Source organism: Daphnia pulicaria, unplaced genomic scaffold, assembly GCF_021234035.1.
Source record: "Daphnia pulicaria isolate SC F1-1A unplaced genomic scaffold, SC_F0-13Bv2 h1tg000146l, whole genome shotgun sequence".
Lineage (NCBI taxonomy): Eukaryota > Metazoa > Arthropoda > Branchiopoda > Diplostraca > Daphniidae > Daphnia > Daphnia pulicaria.
Window position 1 is genome coordinate 7,501 of NW_025804836.1, and position 7,500 is coordinate 15,000.

Here is a 7,500-nt window from a genome sequence, read left to right on the forward strand (position 1 = left end):
ATGGAGACTTGGACGATAGATACCGGACAGACGCGCACGATCCTCCCGAACACCACATTCCTCGGCACCCGCTCAACCGGGCGCGAGGTTCGGTGCTGGGCTCATCCCTGTTCGCTCGCCGCTACTAAGGGAATCCTTGTTAGTTTCTTTTCCTCCGCTTACTGATATGCTTAAGTTCAGCGGGTAGTCTCATCTAACTGAGGTCAGAATGAATTGTTTGTTTTCAAAAGGAGACAACACTTTATCTAGCTCGGCAGACTTTGGCGTTTTAAAGCCGGGAAAGATTGAATAATTGCCGGTTCAAATTTTTTTTTTTCGAAATAAAGCGAGTCTCTCGTTATTCGCAAAAATTAATTTACGAAAAGTGACAGGGCGTCCTGCGGCTTTTTGTATTGAAACAACGCGTCGTGCGCGAACCAAGCTTGCATAACGAGCGGTTAGAGTGAGTGATAATTCGCGGTGGTCGACACTTCGACACGCCCGGCGCACACACACAACTAAACTCGCGTTGAAGCGGTATATCGCGCACACGCAGCCGACACCTTGTTCGAGAAGATGTGTTTATTTCTAAAATTTTTTTTTGAGTTGGCTCAAAAATTTCCCATCTGTTTTGCCATCGAAAAAGGTTTCTTTTGAATAGAGAGGAAAAAAACAAAACAGGGCGAACCTTCTTTTATTTTTCCCCCTTTTTTGTATTTGAGGCATCGCGGACCACTTAAGTCGCGCGGCACCCAGACGTTAGAGATTCGGGAGCTTTTATGCGGTCAGGCCGGGTGAAAATAAATCTCGCCGCGACCCAACATGCAAAACCAAGACTGAAAAAAATCTCTGTTCGTTCATCATTCGACCGACCCTCAGTCAGATGTGGCCCGAGCGAGAAGCTGGGCCGCCATTTACGTTCAAGATTTCGATGCTCCATGTGTTCTGCAGTTCGCATGGATTAGCGCACTTTGCTGCGCTCTTCATCGATCCACGAGCCTAGTGATCCACCGTTCAGGGTCGTATATAAAACGACATATTCGTTTTCTTCTCTCTTTTTCTCCAACCCGCCCAAGCAAATGAATGCGAGGGCGGAGAAAGAAAGCCAGAAAGAAAATGTTCCGATAAACACTCGTACTAGAATTTGGGTTTAGTGTGTTATTGTGATTTTGAATTCTTCCTACTTCATCGAGAGGGCGAAGGGCAAGCTTAAAAAACATTCGGTTTTCAACGGCATAGTGTCGGGCTTTGGAGTGTTAGTCTATACGACGCACACGCACGCAACCACGAGTATCTACGCCCGAAAAGAACGTCCAGAGTAAAGTCTCACACTTTCGTCCCCCACCGAGAATCAAAAAATCCCGAAGACGAAGAGAGAAACAAAAAAAAACAATTTCGATTGGGCGTATCCGCTTTAAACCACCGCGCATCAGAGCGCCTGATACCCGTTCAAAATCTTGATGTTTTTTTTTTTTCCGACTCTCCATCCACCGAGTTTTTATTTTTCAAAGTGTTTGATTTAGGGACTAAGACTTTATAAAATCTCCTTTATTGTTCCTTCGGTACTCGCGGCCCAGGCGGGCTATCGTATTCTTCACTCTACTAACGTCAACACTGTGAGCGCCGCTAAAGGTCGAATGAATCTATAGAGACATTCACCATCGAAGCAGGAAGAATTTGCTCACGGCCATAGACCAAATCGAAAGACTTTGTGTTTTTTTTTGAGCCGAGAGGAAAGAAAAATCAATTTGAAAAGGCGAATCCGCTTTAAACCACCGCGCATCAGAGCGCCTGATACCCGTTCAAAATAAATGATTTTCTTCCGTCAACCCACACATAGTTCATACGATGTCTTACGCCGAAAGACTTTTGATGGGGTTTTTTTGTTTTGCAACTTTTAGTTGTTTCGTGCTCAACCAAAGCCATATGCGCAAAACATTTGTCTTGTTCGTTTATGATCCTTCCGCAGGTTCACCTACGGAAACCTTGTTACGACTTTTACTTCCTCTAAAGGATCAAGTTCGACCATCTTTCAGTCCTCGCCGTTGGTAGGCACCGCACGGGCAGAGATTGCTCCCCACTCGACGGCACCCCGACAAGCCCGTCCGAAGGCCTCACTAAATCATTCAATCGGTAGTAGCGACGGGCGGTGTGTACAAAGGGCAGGGACGTAATCGACGCGGGCTAGTGACCCGCGCCTACTAGGGATTCCTGGTTCATGGGGATCATTGCAGTCCCCAATCCCAACCACGAAGGAGGTTCAGCGGTTACCCGGTCCTTTCGGACAGGGAGAGTGAAACACGCTGATTCCTTCAGTGTAGCGCGCGTGCGGCCCAGGACATCTAAGGGCATCACAGACCTGTTATTGCTCACTGTCACGCGGCTGGACGCCGCTTGTCCCTCTAAGAAGACTGCGTGACGGACGCGAGAGCAGAAGGTATCGCCGGGGATGACGACGACCGAATAACAATAGAGCCAGCCCCCGCGAGACATTCCCGACAAAGCCCCGCCATACCTCATCCGCCAGGCAACCAACCCGTGAAGGCCGTACACCCGACGAACAGAGCACAACGAAACCAAGCCGAGAGATTGCCTCACTAAAGGAACCAGTCCCACCGAGACCCGAATCGCCGCCACCTGATCCCGACGCCTCCGTACTCCCTTCGGTTTCAATTGATAAAACCCGTCACCTATTTAGCAGGCTAGAGTCTCGTTCGTTATCGGAATTAACCAGACAAATCGCTCCACCAACTAAGAACGGCCATGCACCACCACCCACCGAATCAAGAAAGAGCTCTCAATCTGTCAATCCTTCCAGTGTCCGGGCCTGGTGAGGTTTCCCGTGTTGAGTCAAATTAAGCCGCAGGCTCCACTCCTGGTGGTGCCCTTCCGTCAATTCCTTTAAGTTTCAGCTTTGCAACCATACTTCCCCCGGAACCCAAAGACTTTGGTTTCCCGGAAGCTGCCCGTCGAGTCATTGGAGTAACTCCGACGGATTGCTGGTTGGCATCGTTTATGGTTAGAACTAGGGCGGTATCTGATCGCCTTCGAACCTCTAACTTTCGTTCTTGATCAAGGAAAACATTCTTGGCAAATGCCTTCGCTGTTGTTCGTCTTGCGGCGGTCCAAGAATTTCACCTCTGTCGCCGCAGTACGAATGCCCCCGTCCGTCTCTATTGACCATTACCTCGGGTCCAAAAGTAAAAGACCAGCAAAATCGGACCGAGGTCCTATTCCATCATTCCATGCTGCGATATTCAGGCGTTGGGATACACCTGCTTTGAGCACTCTAATTTGTTCAAAGTAAACGTTGCCGGCCGCCCGAGACACCCGGTGAAGGGCACCCCGAACGATTGACTGGGTGGAGCGAATCGAGTCAACTACGACCAAAATTTAAAAAAGAACCCGAAAGAACTTTCCAACTCTGGCCGCAGATACAACAACGACGCACCGACCACCACTCCGGCGATGTTGTCCGACCGTGAAGAGAGTCGGGCTTTGACACCCGGGCTCCCAGAGCGTGAAACGCAACACCCTTGATTCAGAGCGGCGCCGCCCGGCCGAAGACAGACATCCGACTACGAGCTTTTTAACCGCAACAACTTTAATATACGCTATTGGAGCTGGAGTTACCGCGGCTGCTGGCACCAGACTTGCCCTCCAATGGTTCCTCGTTAAAGGATTTAAAGTGTACTCATTCCAATCACGGGGCCTCGGAAGAGTCCCGTATCGTTATTTTTCGTCACTACCTCCCCGTGCCGGGAGTGGGTAATTTGCGCGCCTGCTGCCTTCCTTGGATGTGGTAGCCGTTTCTCAGGCTCCCTCTCCGGAATCGAACCCCGATTCCCCGTTACCCGTTGCAACCATGGTAGGCGCGTAACCTACCATCGACAGTTGATAAGGCAGACATTTGAAAGATACGTCGCCGGCGCGAAGGCCGTGCGATCGGCGTGAAGTTATCCAGAGTCACCAAAATTGGTACGGTGCGCGAGCCCGAAAGCCCGGCCCCGACTGGTTTTGATCTAATAAAAGCACCTCTTCTGCGAGCCCGAAAGCCCGCAGTCGAGGCTCGAGTGCATGTATTAGCTCTAGAATTACCACAGTTATCCAAGTAGGATGGAGTGGATCTAAGGAACCATAACTGATTTATTGAGCCATTCGCGGTTTCGCCGTCTAGCGGCTTGTACTTAGACATGCATGGCTTAATCTTTGAGACAAGCATATGCTACTGGCAGGATCAACCAGGTATTTCGTGTATGTTTGTTTGATATGCATCCGGCGAGTTGCGGGTTTTTATTTCGCCCACGCATCACCAAACACACACCAAATCAACACGTTTTTCGTTTTTTTTCTTTTTCTTCGGAAACTAAAATTTTTGATCGCAACGCCTGGCGTGTCACAGCGAGTCCCAGTGAAGAGAAACACCGATCCGATCCGTTTGTTGGATTTTTTTCATTCAATTTCCAAAGTCAAAGACCATTCAACGGTCTATGAGCCCAAAGTGAATCGGATTCATTCGACCGGTCTTGATATATTCATCAACTTTTTTTCCCGTATTACGGTTTTCGACGGTCATATGTGGCGTGCTGTATGCTCATAAGTCAAGCCTGCTTTACTAAGCTGACAAGCATACATCTTTTAAATTTTTGTGGGCTCAGAGTTTTATTTTTATTTTTCCACCGCCGAGGCACACTCTCGCATCACCCCGCACGACACACACACACACACACACCTCACCGCTCAACGGTCACACGAGGCAGAATTTTCCGCAAAGACTTTCGAAGAGAAAGAGAAAACTCGGAACAACCGCGGTCAGAGGCCAGCATAGAGGCATCGTATAGAAAGTCATGGGCGGAAAAAAACAAATCATTTCAAGTCGAGACAAGCAACCAGACTACCCCTATAAAAGTGCGCAATTCTTTAAGAGTTCACCGAAGAATGACCGAGATCAAGTATGCACGAAACGAACATATTCCAAGGGCAGCTGAATAAGCGATTCTGCGCCGAAGCGCGAGAAAAGCAAGCGGTACACCGATGGGGATCGTTTTTTTTATCGTGTTAGATTCGTTGTTGTCAAGCAAGGATTCTCAAAATGTTTTTTGCATTGCACCCAAGTTTCGTACTGATTACTTGTCGCAGACCGGTGACTGTCAAAAAAAAATTTTTTACGTTTTTTCTTGAGAGGTCACTGCCTACACACAACTCCGGGCGGGCCGTACACTCACAGCCGTTTGAATTCTCCCTTCGTGTGTCATGGCCATAACTGAGCGTACATCTTACCGGGCGCCGAGTTGATCTGGCTTGTTCGATGAACGTTCGGGATACGTACAATCGATATAGCTCCAACCGTAACTCGTTTGTAATTACGCCGGCCATACTCAGCGGGCGCTCAGCTCAGCTCTCGATATCTTCCGTCGAAGGGAAGTTCGTAGTAAAAGAGAGTCAGAGTCGACGCCACATTTTGCGGTCCTCGCATCTCATCCGATTTTTGAATTTTATAGATTTGCCATCACTTCCACCCAATTCTCTCGTATATTTCAATCTCTTGACTTTGTCCGACCGGGCCGTCTTCGCCCCCCTTCAACTCCGTCCATCTCCACTTCTGTGTTCCACACAACGAGCTTCCGTCAAACGGCAAAATGTGAAATATGCGCACGCCGCACGAAATAATTTGAAAGCGTTCTGTTTGGTGGCTTTTTTATTTTTTATCTCTCGGCTCACACACACACACACACATTTCCGCCTGAACGGTAATTTTTTTTTGATACGGTGTCAAAAAGTGAAAAGACGCGCACCATTTTCTTTTCTCTTCCGTATCGTCGCTGACGGTAAACGCTGATGGTTATGATGCCGTAAGTTTGGAAGAAAGAATCTTTCCCGTCTTGTCTTGTTACGGTAAAATAACAAAGAACAAGCGTCCGATTTCTCTCACAGACGGCCACAGACAAACCACACGTGCCGAAGAAACGAAACGTCCGAAACCAAAAAAATGTTTGACGCGCGCACCTCTTCTGAACTTTTCGACCAAGAGTCGTTGGATCGAGTGACGAGCTTCTCAGCTGTCGCACCAATCGGTGAAGCGGGCGTTTGAATTCCCGTCCACATCGCGGTTCGGATATATTTTTACATATACCGACCATCGGAAATTTCGAAAACGGTTTTACCGAAGGAATGATATTTCACACACCGACAGCTCATCGAGTTCGTCTCCGTTCAACGGTTTTTTTTTTTTAAGACTTTTTGATCGCATGGGGCTAAACTGGTTAGAGCAAAGCCGCGATCCAAGCAGTGAAAAAAAAACAAAGACAGTGCAAGCGCGATCGAACGGAATCGAAACTAAAATCATGTGAAGTGGCGGGCGGAAAGGAGCTCAGCTACGGTGGAAATGAAACTACAACTAACGCCGAACCGGACAACTTCCCATTCTGCGTCTTCGTTTCATTTCCCAAAGCTCCCCGTCGATACCAAAGTTTTTGCGTCGAAGCTACTAAAGAAATTTCGCGCTTTCCTTTTCGCCTCTTTCGCCTTCCCTTCGATATCTATCCAACCACCGGCTTCGACTTTATTTCTTTCACCCGTCTATTCGCCCGATAGTCGACGGTCGGCCATTCTTTGGTATCGGCCAGGCGGACTAACAAGAAGTAAGACTCGTTTGAAAAATTTGGACCGGGCTTTACAATCGCTGCTTGTCGTAATGTCGCAAATTTGAAAAAAATTTTCAATTCGAGAAACCAAACTATTCGACACTTCGAAAATTTTTGGGACTCTGAAAATTTTTCCGAGTTTAGGAATCGAGACCTCTTCTATACTAAGGAAAACCACTAATGTTCCGCCGCATAATGTCTCCGTTTTCCGGCTCATTTTTAGCGATTGGACGGGGACATTGCCCCATCCAACCGCCAGCCGACTTTTAGGAACCGTCGTTTTCAAAGTTGGGACTTAGAAAATTTTCGACGAGTGGGAATTTTTTACGGTCGCAAGTCATCACGACACGCCCGACCAACCCATTTGAGAGCCGCCACGCCTCGACGGTGTGACGGCTTTTTTTCGAATCGACGGGTCTCGCTCACTCCTCTCTCGCGCCGACCAGAGGCCGGGCGAGAGAGTCGTTGCCAAACACCGTCGTCGGAAATGGGAGAATTTGAGTGGGAATTTTTTACGGTCGCGAGTCATCACGACACGCCCGACCAACCCACTTGAGAGCCGCCACGCCTCGACGGTGTGACGGCTTCTCTTTTCGAATCGACGGGTCTCGCTCACTCCTCTCTCGCGCCGACCAGTGGCCGGGCGAGAGAGTCGTTGCCAAACACCGTCGTCGGAAATCGAGAAATTTTCATTTCCATTTCCATTTTTTTTCATCGGCCTTTATACGTCCAAGTCCCGCCAACCACGTCACTACCACGTCGTCGGGACTTAGAAAAATTTTTCAATTTTTCGGACTTAGAAAATTTTTCAACTTTCTTTTTTTCGACAACCTCTTCCCTATATAGGAAAGTAGTGGATGTTCCGGGCAGTAACTGT

General features: G+C 48.4%; 3 non-coding genes across 3 annotated transcripts in view; all 3 read right to left on the reverse strand.

Moving 5' to 3' along the window:
• The window catches only part of LOC124319248, a 4,574-nt gene extending 4,368 nt beyond the window's left edge, over positions 1–206 (reverse strand). The window contains exon 1 of the ribosomal RNA XR_006912945.1: positions 1–206. This exon is cut by the window's left edge and continues 4,368 nt beyond it. This is a non-coding gene — a ribosomal RNA (large subunit ribosomal RNA).
• Positions 207–848: 642 nt separating this feature from the next.
• On the reverse strand, positions 849–1,001 carry LOC124319247. The gene has a single exon (XR_006912944.1). It is a non-coding gene; the product is annotated as a 5.8S ribosomal RNA (ribosomal RNA).
• A 930-nt stretch (positions 1,002–1,931) lies between these two features.
• LOC124319252 lies at positions 1,932–4,227 on the reverse strand. The gene has a single exon (XR_006912948.1). It is a non-coding gene; the product is annotated as a small subunit ribosomal RNA (ribosomal RNA).
• Positions 4,228–7,500: the final 3,273 nt, after the last annotated feature.